The sequence below is a fragment of the Hemiscyllium ocellatum genome, chromosome 5 (assembly GCF_020745735.1).
Source record: "Hemiscyllium ocellatum isolate sHemOce1 chromosome 5, sHemOce1.pat.X.cur, whole genome shotgun sequence".
In the NCBI taxonomy this organism is placed as follows: Eukaryota; Metazoa; Chordata; class Chondrichthyes; order Orectolobiformes; family Hemiscylliidae; genus Hemiscyllium; species Hemiscyllium ocellatum.
Window position 1 is genome coordinate 30,553,028 of NC_083405.1, and position 13,167 is coordinate 30,566,194.

The following is a 13,167-nucleotide window of genomic DNA, read 5'->3' on the forward strand; positions in this document are numbered from 1 at the left end:
TCAGTTAGTGTTTCCAGGAGGCATTTGTAAGCTGGATGATGGACCTAAAGGGGAGGGTCAGTACTGTCAACAAAGGAGTATAGGAGTCCTGATGGTTAATTTGAGGGTGATTGAGAAACCAGCCATAGTCAAGTTACATTTGTTATGTGGTCAGGATTGGGTATTTGAAGACAGAAATAAAACACTGAACATCTTGGAGAATGTCTTAAAGACAGGAAGTCTGGAGAAATTTAGCAGGTCTGCCCGCAAGTGTGAAGAGATTGTATATATTGAATTTCAAAATATTAGGTCTGTTTCTCCACAGATACTGCCAGATTTGTTTTCATTTGCAGTATTTGAAGGTGTCATGGGTTGGTTACAGAAGTGATTTGATTTGAATTGATTTATTATTGTCACGTGCACCCAAGCACAATGTAAAGTTCTGTTTTGCATACAGACAGCAGATCAGAACATTCAAAGACACAAAGATCATTGAACAGAGCAAGGAATACAAAGTTATGACTGCAAAGAAAGTGCACAAAAAGCAACATCAACATTAGATTTGAAATTTGAGAGGTCCGTTCAGAAGTCTAAAAACAGCAGGGAACAAGCTGTCCTTGAAAAGCATTGAGGATGAGAAAAGGAGGGTACGGGGACACTCCAAGCAAGTGTAGAAATAATGACCTGTATTTAATTCTGTGTTTATCAACTCCATTCCCAGTGTTTTGACTTTCAGGAGTACCTTTTGAGAATGTGGACTGGTTCAAGTCACTCCTGACCTGATCAGCCTCATATTGGTGATAGTCACAGCCCACTCCACCACTATTTTCATGGATTCAGGCCAACCTTTCAATGTGTCATAATTCACAGCATTTTGTGTACCACTGTCCAGATGAAAAGCCCTTCTTAGCCACTACCCCCATCCCATGGCCACTTATGCCCTTGGTGTCAGAGTAAAAGAGTTTGCAAGCATTCTTTACCTTATTTAAATAAACATTGTACAATGGATATATGAAGCTACTTACCAAGTCAGGTTTTTCCTGGGGTCTGGTGTTTCAAAATGGTAATCATACAGTGAAAGGTCTGGATGAATGAGACAGTTATTGTCTTGTAATTAAAGGATTTTGTTTACCAAAGTGAGCAGAAATTTATGAAATAATTACTTTTAGAAAATTGTTTTACACATTCTTTTATCATTACAGGGCTCATTTTGTCTTGATAGTGTTAAGTGGATGCATGGGCAAGGAAGTGCCATAACTTGAGATGAGGATGGCGGCACTGTGGTAGAAGACAATGAGGTGGCATTGCAAGTGTGTGAGAGGTGAGAGGGTGTGAATAGACGCCTTCCCTTTTCTATTATAACCAGGACAAAATCTCACAGGACTGACAGAGGTCCATGTGACTACTTCCGATTTCTTTCCTGGATCAGCTGGCCAACTGCATCCAGCACTGCCCCATGATGAAAACTCTGTCTTTGCAATCACTTTCATCTGTGGCATGTAGGTGAAGCCAAGAATTTTCCCAATTCATGCAACTTATATCAAGGCTGATCCCGGCTAAAGCCAGGATGCTAAGCTTTGTGCGCCCCCTGAGGATATAAGAGATTCTATGACTCTATTCGAAAAAAGAGATGGCCAATGTTCCCTCAACAATCCATAATGGTAGCTGATACTCTCAAGCTATTCGGCAATAGCACGGGTGGAATATATTGGTGGACATCCATCAATAGGCAATCTGCACAAGCAATCACATGGATGAAAAACAACAAAACCTGTGGCTTTCATGATGTTCCAGCTAAGGACTTCAAAACTGGTGGGCTTTTGCTCACATAAAACACCATTTACACATACAGCTGATTTGGAAGGAAGGTAAACTCCCTAATTTCATGAATGCAACAGTTGCAACTGGCTTCAAAAAGGGAGATAAATCATGTTTGAAAAGAACAGGTGTTTCCCCAAAACAAAAAAAAACCCAAAGAATTGCAGATGCTGCAAATCAGAAACAAAACAGAAATTACTGGAAAAACTCAGGTGAACTCTCAGCTTGAGGAAAAGACTATAAATGTCTTGGGATGTCCTGTGTCATGTGCCCAAAGATCTGTGGATAGACAATTAGCCTGCTCAGGCACATGAAAACTCATAGCTGAAACTTGCAACCCAGAGTGCGTGTCATTCTTGATTCAAGGAACAAACAACAATGGTAAATGTTAATCCCTTGATCAGCATTACTCAAAACAGACTCACTGGCCAATTATCTCATTGCTCATTTCAGAAACTTTCTGTCGGCTCGTACATGAACGTATACATTAGAGGGCGAAGGCCAAACAGCTCTTTGAAGTACCCTGCTATTAAATAAGATCTTGGCCGCTCTGTTTGTGGAATATTACTGAAGGAGGTGTAATTTTTAAATTCATTTTTGGGATATGTGCATCACAGTCTAGACCAATATTTACAGCAAATCCAAAATGCTCTGGAGATAGTGGTGATGAACTGCCTCCTGCAACCACTGCAGTCCTAGGAGCTATGGACAGCCACAATATTATTAGAGAGGACCTTCCAGAGTTTTAATTCTGACAGTGAAGCAACAGTGAAGTATTTTCAAGTCAGAAGAATGTGTTGCTTGAGGGAAACTTAATGGTTGTGTTACTGTATTTCCAAACATTTGCTGCCCTTGTCCTTGTAAGTGCTATAGGTTACAGGTTTGAAAGGTGTTGTGGGAGGATCCTATTTGTATCTTATCCTTAAAAAGAGAATGCAGATAGCACAACGAATTATTAGAATATCGAATGGATTCAACACTTACTGGTTGGTAGGAGGTAACTGACAGAAACTTTAGCTAAACAATCTGTGCTCTCCATATTAACAATATTATGTTCAACATTTGTCCTAGTCCTTCCCCCCTATAATCAACTTTATATACCAGACGACTAAAATTTCCACAAGTTCCCTCACAGTGCAAGATGACCAACCACTCCTGAGGAACACTGGGCATAAGCTTAAACCACTTTATCAGGTGGAAAACTCATGAGATTGGCTTAAACAGTAACGGTGGTTTAATAGTTTTAGAAGCTGCGCTCTGAGACAGTCACCTCAATTCACAATTCCTCAGATAATTCAGCATTGCATGCTCGTATACAGCAAGCCATGAATAGCACTGTGGCTTGGGCTGATAAGTGACAAGTAATATTTGTATTTCAACAAGTATCAAGTGATGGAAGCTCCAGGAAAAAAATGTCAAAGCAACTACCCTTGCCTTTTAAGGCATTACCATTGTCAGAACCGCCACCAACATCCTGAGGATCGATACAGACCAGAAGTTTAACTCGAGTAGCAATGTAAATCCTTTTACAATGAGCAGATGTTGGAGACTGGGTATTCTGCAACAAGTGGTTTTGTATCTCACCTCTCAAAGTCTCTCCAATATCTGCAAGACAAAGCTCAACTGTGAATTGGAATACTGGTCATTTTCTGAAGCTCCCATCAATATATAAGAAGATTAACATCACCCAGGTCAAGTTGGGTGCCACTGATTGGAAGCCTATTCATCACCTTAATCATCTACTCTCATCACTGTCACTGCTATAAGTTGACTATCATCTACAAGACTTGCTGTCACAATACTCCACCACTTTTATATGCATTATTCATACCAATGACATCCACCAGACTAAGAGCAATAAGTGAATAGGAATGCCATAGTTGGCACAGGGAGAAAGATTAAAACCTGGGATGATCAGGAAACTAAGCACAACATAGTATTGATGAGTTGACGTTGAAATCCACAGAAGCAAAGTACTTGAGAGGGAAAAGTGAAAGTTGGCAAAGAGGATAATAGGAAGGGGAACGCAAGAAGACAGGAGAGGAAGGATTAAGATGAAAAAAAAAAGGAATTTATATTAGGCTTAGATCTGGTGTGTAAAGTGGCAGAGGGCATTTGTGTTAGATGGTCAGACCATTGAGAAGTCACATTTTTGAGAATGTGCAGTAAGATGAAGTCAATTTGTAAAAGAATAATTAAGGACAATCTAAAGGGTTTTTACAAATACATTAAGGACAAAAGGGTAACGAGGGAGAGAATAGGGCCCCTCAAAGATCAGCAAGGCAGCCTTTATGTGGAGCCACAGAAAATGGGGGAGATACTAAATGAGCATTTTGCATCAGTATTTACTGTGAAAAAGGATATGGAAAATATAGACTGTAGGGAAATAGATGATGACATCTTGCAAAGTGTCCAGATTACAAAGGAGTAAGTGCTAGATGGCTTGAAATGGGTAAAGGTGGATAAATCCCCAGGATCTGATCAGGTGTACCCAAGAACTCCGTGGGGAGCTAGAGAAGTGATTGTTGGGCCTCTTGTTGTTATATTTGTATTATTAATAGTTACAAGTGAGGTGCTGGAAGACTGGAGGTTGGCAAATGTGGTGCCACTTTTTAAGAAGGGTGGTAAGGACAAGTCAGGGAATTATAGACCAGTGAACCTGACCTCAGCGGTGGGCAAGTTGTTGGAGGGAATCCTGAGGGACAGGATGTACATGTATTTGGAAAGGCAAGGAGTGATTAGGGATAGTCAACATGGCTTTGTGCATGGGAAATCATGTCTCACAAACTTGATTAAGTTTTTTGAAGACGTAACAAAGAGGATTGATGAGGGCAGAGCGGTAGATGTGATCTATATGGACTTCAGTAAGGCGTTCGACATGGTTCCCCATGGGAGACCGATTAGCAAGGTTAGATCTCATGGAATACAGGGAGAACAGAACTGGCTCAAAAGTAGAAGACAGAGGGTGGTGGTGGAGGGTTGTTTTTCTGACTGGAGGCCTGTGACCAGTGGATTGGTGCTGGGCCCTCCACTATTTGTCATTTACATAAATGATTTGGATGTGAGCATAAGAGGTACAGTTGGTATGTTTGCAGATGACACCAAAATTGGAGGTGTAGTGGACAGTGAAGAGGATTGCCTCAGATTACAACAGATCTTGACCAGATGAGCCAATGGGCTGAGAAGTGGCAGATAGAATTTCATTCAGATAAATGCGAGGTGCTGCATTTTGGGAAAGCAAATCTTAGCAGGACTTATACACTTAATGGTAAGGTCCAAGGGAGTGTTGCTGAAAAGAGACCTTGGAGTGCAGGTTCATAGCTCCTTGAAAGTGGAGTCGCAGGTAGATAGGATAGTGAAGAAGGCGTTTGGTATGCTTTCCTTTATTGGTCAGAGTATTGAGTACAGGAGTCGGGGGGGTCATGTTGTGGCTGTACAGGACATTGGTTAGGCCACTGTTGGAATATTGCGTGCAATTCTGGTCTCCTTCCTATCGGAAAGATGTTGTGAAACTTATAAGGGTTAAAAAAAATTTACAAGGATGTTGCCAGGGTTGGAGGATTGAGCTATAGGGAGAGGCTGAACAGGCTAGGGCTGTTTTCCCTGGAGCATCGGAAGCTGAGAGGTGACCTTACAGAGGTTTACAAAATTATGAGGGCATGGATAGGGTAAATAGACAAAGTCTTTTCCCTAGGGTCGGGGAGTCCAGAACTAGAGGGCATAGGTTTAGGATGAGAGGGGAAAGATATAAGAGACCTAAGGGGCAACTTTTTCACGCAGAGAGTGGTACATGTATGGAATGAGCTGGCAGAGGATGTGGTGGAGGCTGGTGCAATTGCAACATTTAAGAGGCATTTGGATGGGTATATGAATAGGAAGGGTTTGGAGGGTTATGGACTGGGTGCTGGCAGGTGGGACTAGATTGGGTTGGGATATCTGGTCGGCATGGACGGGTTGGATCGAAGGGTCTGGTTCCAAGCTGTACATCTCTATGACTCTATGTAGAGTCAGCTTGGAGCATTAGAGACCAAGTATTCTGGTTCAGAGCCATATGTGGAGAGGAATACAGCAACTAGTCTAGAAAAGGAGTCCAATAGAATCAGTAATCTGAACAGAAAAGTGTCTGTAAGTACTAGAGCTTGATTGTGATGTTCATTTTCAGGGTGAAGTAGTTTTAGTGTTCAAATGCATATTAGCAGATTAGATAGTCTAGCAGTGGGAGCGAAACCAAGGATCAAGAGAAGTCCTGTGGTCGCACTTTTCAAATCTATATATTAATATTAAATATGAAGCACTTTAGCATCATCTTACAAATTATCCATTTTTAATCCATTTTTGATTTCTCAAAATTTGATTGGCATCTGATAGCACTTGTTTCACTACTAGTTTTTGACTGAGATGGATTATTAGAGATTTACACAATGCATTCAAACTGCTTTCTAATCTCTTTACCTGTTGATGAAAATAACACAATCATCTTCCTCACAACTAAAAGGATAGACTTGACCTCAATTCTTCTAAAGCTATGATGTCACAGACCATATAATTAAGCATTATAGTCATACAAGAACCAGAGACATCCACAAAAACTGTATTCTCAGCTTTATTTCCATATTTTACTTCTGTTTGTTTTAAAAATGGTCAGCGTTGCTTGACAAAAAAAAACTTCTGTTGATCACATGATTGCATTTCTGGAAGCTTCTGAATCCCCCTGCATTGTATAGGCATTCCAGCTAAAACTGATCAAAAGACACAAAACTGAGCTCCCTACCCTCTTCCCCCTTTGTTCCGAATCAGAACCTTACATCTGGGATTATAAAAAACAACAAAAAGTACAAAAATATGACCAGAGTCCAACATTTTAAAATGGGCCTGAAATGGATTGAAAGAAACCAACTGAAAACAAAAAGCAGTGAATGCATAACATACACTAAAGAAACAGCAGATCATTTTGGTTCTACTGGAACAAGGGAATATTTTGATGGGAAGGCACTGCTCGAGCAAAAGACTCTTGACAAGAGAACCAGGAACATCTCTGAACGCTGATCAGATAAATTGACAGAAAGCCAAAAAGACGAGGCAGATGGAGTTTAATTTGGATAAATATTGGGTAGTCAGTGCATTTGGTACAACAAACATGGGCAGGATTTACACAATTTATGATAGGGCTTTGGGTAATGTTGTAGAACAGAGAAGGGCTTTTGCCCGAAACGTCGCTTTCGCTGCACTTTGGATGCTGCCTGAACTGTTGTGCTCTTCCAGCACCACTGATCCAGAATCTGGTTTCCAGCATCTGCAGTCACTGTTTTTACCTTGTAGAACAGAGGGACCTAGCTGTTCAGGTACATAATTCTTTGAAGTTTGATTCACTTATAGAGTGTATAAGAAGCGTTTAGCATGTTTGCCCTCATTGCTCAGTCCTTTGGGTATAGGAGTAGGGAAGTCATGTTGAAGTTATACAGGACATTGGTGAGGCTTCTTCTGGGATAATATGTCCAGTTCTAGGAAGGATATTATCAAGCTGGGGAGGGTTCAATGGAGATCTGCCAGGATGTTTCCGGGTATGGAAGGTATGAGTTATAAAGAAAGACTGGATAGACCAGGAATTTTTAAATTGGAGTAAAGGAGGTTGAGGGATGATTTTACAGAGGTTTGTAAAATCATGAGGTGTATAGATAGTGTTCATGGTAGACGCCTTTTCCCTAGGATGGAGGATTTCCAACTAGGCGTGATATTTTTAAGGTGAGATGAGAGTGATTTAAAAAAGACATGGGGGCAATTTTTGCCTACACAGAGGGTGGTTCGTGTGTGGAATAAATTTCCTCAGGAAGCGATGAATGCGAGCACAGTTCTATTTAAAAGACACTTAGGTGGGAGTTTCAAGATGGCGGCGACCCAGCAAGTCTGAGTCTGTAGTCCTCTGCCTAAGACTCGGGCAAAGTGGGGCACCTGCCTTCACCACACTTTTTAAATCATTTAAAATAGCTTTTGATCAGCATAATTAGTCATTTTAAGTTTGATGTTGTTATTAAAATGACTAAGGGCAAAGATTCCCGCAGTTCGCAACAGGCAGGGACCCTTCCCCACCCCGTCCAGCAGCAGCAGAGACGTCCGCGGCCTACCCGGGGGACCTACCTGCAGAGGTGAGCCTGCTCTCCGTGATCAACAAGTTGCAGGAGAGGATCGATGCCTTCATCGAAAAATCCAGGACCAGGTGGGGGTCGTTCTCGGTCGTGCTGCAGAAGCATGACCGAGAAATTGAAAAACTCGAACAGTGCGTCAGAGGGGCGGAGCTAAAGGCCACAACCTCGGAGACTGCTGCCAAGTCAGCTGTGGGCTGGGTCCGGGCTCTCGAGCAGCGAATCCGGACTTTGGAAGAGCACATCGATTCGACAATCGGGGCCATCGAGAAAGTATTAGATTGCTGGGCCTTCCCAAACGGGAAGAGGAAGGCCAGCTCACAGTTTTTTTGGAGCAATGGCTCCCTCAGATATTAAAGTTGGAGTCGGGACCAGGCCAGGTGCGGATGGAGTGGGTCCACCGGGTTGCTGTATGCAGGCCTGGGTTGGACCTGCACCCCCACCCGGTTCTGCTCCGGCTCCAATGTTATGGAGAGAATAGATGCTCCTGGAAGCCTCCAGAGTCCTGGGGAAGGATCCCCAGGCCATGATGCACAAGGGTGCCAGAATAATGTTATTCCAGGATTTTTCTGCAGCTGAGGTCCGCAAGAGGAGGGCATTCGATGAGGCGAAGAAGCGTCTAAGAGACCTAAATATCCAATATTCCTTGCGTTACCCGGCAATGTTGCACTTCAGCCACGAAGGATCCATATATAACTTTGGATCACCGGAGAAGGCTAAAGAATTTTTGAACTCTCTTAAATAGACAGTGAGACTTAAACTATATGAACAATGATTTGATTATTCCCCCCACCCTTGGTTTACCCGTTTTTCCTTCTCCATCCTTTTTATTTTCATTATCTTCTCCGGGGGGTGGGGAAGGGGGCTTATTCACTATGTGATTTTTTTTTACAAAAGGCCGTGCGGCTTATTTGATTTGTGTGTGTGGGGGGGTTTGTTTTGTCTACCATTTTTTTAAAGTGGGGTTCTCTTCTTTTGTCATCTATACTTAATTTTCTAATAATTGCTGGGATCGTAACTTTGTAGTTTTATATGTTTATATCATGTATTATGCTTGCTCAACGCACTAGGTGTTGGTGTCGGGGAAGGTGGGTCACTTACTTTCAACTTTGGTTTCATTGAACACTCGAATTTGTCTGCTCCATTTTATAATGCCTGGCTCGAGGGCGGGGCACTAGTTAGGAGAGGTTATGGTGTGGTTATTGACAGGTAGTTACGTCCCCTGGGAGCAAGGGGGAAGATCTCCTTTCAAATGTGTTTTGTATTGTTTTCTTTACTTAGGAATAGTTTTTAATTGTGTTGGTGTAAATGTCTTAAAGAATTTTTGCTTTTGTGAATTTTCCATGGTCTTTATTCAAGGTGTTTTGGGTGGGGTTCTTCCTCCTGGGGGGTCTTGAGCTTGCCTGGATGATATTCACTTAGGTGGTGCACCTGGAATGTCAAGGGGAGTAATTCATTAATCAAGAGGAAGAAGATATTATCAAACCTCAAAAAGAAAGGATTGATATAGCTCTCTTACAGGAGACTAATCTACTTGACAAAGAGCACTTAAAATTACAACAGGGTGGATTTGACACCAGGCCTTTTCCTCATCTTTTAGTTCAAAAAGTAGGGGAGTAGACATTCTCATTCAGCAGAATCTTCCTTTCAAATTCTTAAGCCAGATAAAAGCTGAGTCTGGGCGGTATATACTGATCAAAGCCCTAACATATGGAGAGGAGAATGGGATTTTAAATCTTTATCATCCCCCCAGCGCACCCCTTCAGATTTGTAATGGAGACATTCTCCAAGTTGATGGCTTTTGGGGTCCTGCCATACAATTATAGGAGGAGATTTTAATTGTATTATGGACTCAGAGACAGATTGGATACCCAAGAGTACTATGCGTATATCTCTTAGATCTAGACAATTGGCAGTTCTGAATAAGGAGCTAGGTCTAGTAAATGTGTGGAGGTGTCTTCACCCCCAGGGCAGAGACTTTACTTTCTACTCTAACCCACACAAGTGTCATACTAGAATTGATAAATTCTTTGCTTCCTCGACCCTTTTGAATTCCATATTGTCTTGCAAAATACGTAATATAGCAATCTCTGATCATGCCACAGTATATATGGAAGTTAAGACGAGGGATGATGGGACTGGCCCCCAACATTGGCATATGGATTCTTTCTTAATGAAGGATAGCAAATTTATGAATTTTTTTTCTCAGGAATCAAAACCTTTTTGGAAACTAATTCAGGTGTGGCCAGTAACCTGTCGATGATGTGGGAGACCATTAAGGCTTATGCGCGAGGTTTGGTCATCTTATATTCTGTGACCCAGAAAAGACAAAAGGGAGAACAACTGCACCTGCTCGAGGGTCGCTTGAAGGCAGCTGAGACAGCGTATATTGATAGGCCCTCCATTACTAAGCTACAAAGGATCACAGCCATTAGGGCAGCCTTGAATACTGTACTTACCCAAACAGCAAAGAGGGCAATATTATTTGCAAAGCAAAGATTATGTGAACATGGCGACAAGCCAGGCAGATACCTAGTGTATCTTGCTAGGGAAAAAAAGGCCCCTCAAGTTATGTCCATTAGAGAAAGTGCTGGTACTTTGACTTGTGATTGTAAAAGGATCAATACAGCTTTTAGAAAGTTCTATTTTGAACTGTATAAATCACAGGACTGTGAGGATAGAACTAAGAAGATGGAGTCCTTCTTTAAAAACTTGGCCTTTCCAGACTTAACCTTGGAGCAGGTGTCAATCCTGAATGCTCCTCTGACAACCCAGGAAGTACTATATACAATTAGACAGCTTTAGAGTGGCAAAGAGCACCTGGACCAGACAGATTCCAGGTTGAGTTTTATAAAGAATTTATAGGGGAACTGGCTAGTCCACTTATAGACATGTATAATTACTCACATAATCAGGGCTGCCTCCCGCCTTCGTTGAGAGAAGCAAATATTTCTCTCATTCTTAAAAAAAGGCCCCAGAAGATTGTTCATCATATAGATCAATATCCTTGCTAAATGTGGATTTTAAAATCCTTTCTAAAACATTAGCCTTAAGATTGGAGAGGGTCTTACCATATATCATAAAAGAGGACCAGACAGGGTTTATCAAAGGCTGTAGATCAACTAACAATATTAGAAGGGTCTTAAATATGATACAAGCCGGTCAACAAGGAAGAATACGGGGGATAGTTGTCTCCTTGGATGCATAGAAGGCATTTGATTGGGTAGAATGGTCATATATTTTTTATACACTGGAAAGGTTCGGTGTCGGAGAGGTATTTTCTAAATGGGTCTCAATATTATACAATGACCCCAAAGCAGCTGTGATCACCAATGGTTTAGGCTCGGATAGCTTCAGTGTTGGTTGGGGCTGTCGTCAGGAATGTCCTCTCTCACCGTTATTATTCACGCTACTAATCCAACGACTAGCTGAAGCTATACGAACCGACTCGAACATAACGGCTCAGAGGGTTGGTTTGGGTAGCATAAAATCACTCTCTATGCAGATGATGTCCTCCTTTTCTTAAGTAACCCTTGGATATCCGTGCCCTGCCTAATTCAAATGATCAATCTATTTAGTAGGTTCTGAGGCTATAAAATCAATTTTATGAAACCGGAGGCTATGCCGTTGGGTGGTCTCGCTAGTTTATCCAATTTATCAGACAGCGATTGCTTTCCCTTTCAGTGGTCACTGGAGGGTCTTCTGTACTTAGGTATTTTTATCACCCCAGTATTTGGTCAGCCGTATAAAGCCAATTTTGTGCCCCTACTAGAGAAAATAAGGCAGGACCTACAACGCTGGGGAGATCTCCCAATATCCTGGCTAGGCAGAGAAGCTCTAGTTAAAATGAATATTCTGCCTCATCTCCTATATCCTGAGAATGTTCCCTCTGATGTTGCCGAGACTGGCATTGCATAAGCTACACGGCTGGCTTGGTTCCTTTATTTGGAATCATGGATGGCCCCTTATCAAATTAGAAAAGCTGCAGCTTCCACAGGCAAGGGGAGGACTGGATTTTCCAGACTTCGGGAGGGATCAGTTGAGCTCTTTTTTTTATCTTATGTAGCTGATTGAGTCTCTTCTGACCCAGAATCAATTTGGTTAGACATTGAGACCTCCCAAGCAAAATGTGTTCTCATCAATCTTTTATTTTTAGATGAGAGCTATTATGGACTGTTGCAAACACCCTATTGTATTAAATACAATTAAAGCCTGGAGGATAATGCAGCAAGATGAGGATAACCTACAGAAAACCTATCCTTATACTCCTATAGTGGGAGCATTGGGTTTTCGGCCAAGGCTGACAGATGCTACATTTAAAACCTGGAGGTCCAGAGGTATCTCTTGCTTAGGGGACATGTTCGATGGGGAAGTTATGGTGTCTTTTGAGCAGTTGCAACAGAAGTTTGCACTGCCTAATGGAGACCTTTCTCGGCATCTCCAAATACGAGATTATACCACATTATTAGACAGTCCCTACAAATCGGATAGGGAAAGAAGAATGCTATGGCCAATGGATCCACCCTCGGTCAGTACTCTTTATCACTCATTGTATAATGAGGTATCAAAAGACATGGAACGACTGTTTAAAACTTGGAACCAAGAATTGGGGTTAGAAATCTCTTTAGAAATGTGGGAGGACATCTGGGAAAATTATTGTTTTTTTTTACACTGGCAATGTATGATATTCTATTTTGTGTTTTGGTTGTTTGGAAGATAGATTAGCAGTTAGTTGGGCTTTCTTCCCTTTTTTGTGTTTTGGTTATTATTTATTTTTAAAATATGTATTTAATTGTATATTAGTGTTTATACCTGTTTGTATTACTTTATAATTTTGTAAAAAGCTTTTTAAAATGTCCTTTTTTTTCAATAAAAATACCATTATAAAAAAAAAGACACTTAGATAAGTACATGAATAGAAAATGTTTGGAGGGATATGGCCTTGAAAAGGGAGCTGGGATTAGCTTAGTTCAGCATGGACCGGTTGGACTGAAGGATCTGCTTCCATGCTGTACGACTCTTATGGCTGATGTGCTATAGATGCTGTTCCAGCACTTTAACCACAGTCCATATTGAAACAGTAAAATGGAGTGATCAAATCGGAAACTGAGAAAGACCTCACCCAGCTAGAACTGGAAAGGTTGAGGCTGTTCTTCAAGTTTAAACCAAAACAAAGAGAGAGATAATTGGAGGTTTCAACTCTTAAAAAATTAGAATTGGAATAACTGAT